The sequence below is a fragment of the Eimeria tenella genome, genomic scaffold, assembly GCF_000499545.2.
Source record: "Eimeria tenella Houghton genomic scaffold, Eth_scaff1852, whole genome shotgun sequence".
In the NCBI taxonomy this organism is placed as follows: Eukaryota; Apicomplexa; class Conoidasida; order Eucoccidiorida; family Eimeriidae; genus Eimeria; species Eimeria tenella.
The window spans coordinates 951-1206 of record NW_013541689.1 but is presented as its reverse complement, the minus strand read 5'-3'; positions in this window follow the sequence as shown (position 1 = coordinate 1206).

The window sequence follows — 256 nt, the reverse complement described above, 5'->3', positions numbered from 1 at the left end:
ACTGCCGCAGCAGCCACCGCAGAAGCAGCAGCTGCTGCTCCGCGAGCAGCAGAGGCTGCTGAGCCAGTCGCAGTCGCAGCAGCAGCAGCAGCAGCAGCAGTTTCAGTGGCACCTGTCCGACAGCTCAGGCTGCAGCAGGATTTCCAGCCCCCAGGCCTCCCTCAGCAGCAGCAGCAGCAGCAGCAGCTCTTTTTCAGATGGATCTTTGGGGGGGGCCTCCACGCAGTCCCAACCAGCAGCAAGGGCCCCCAGGGGC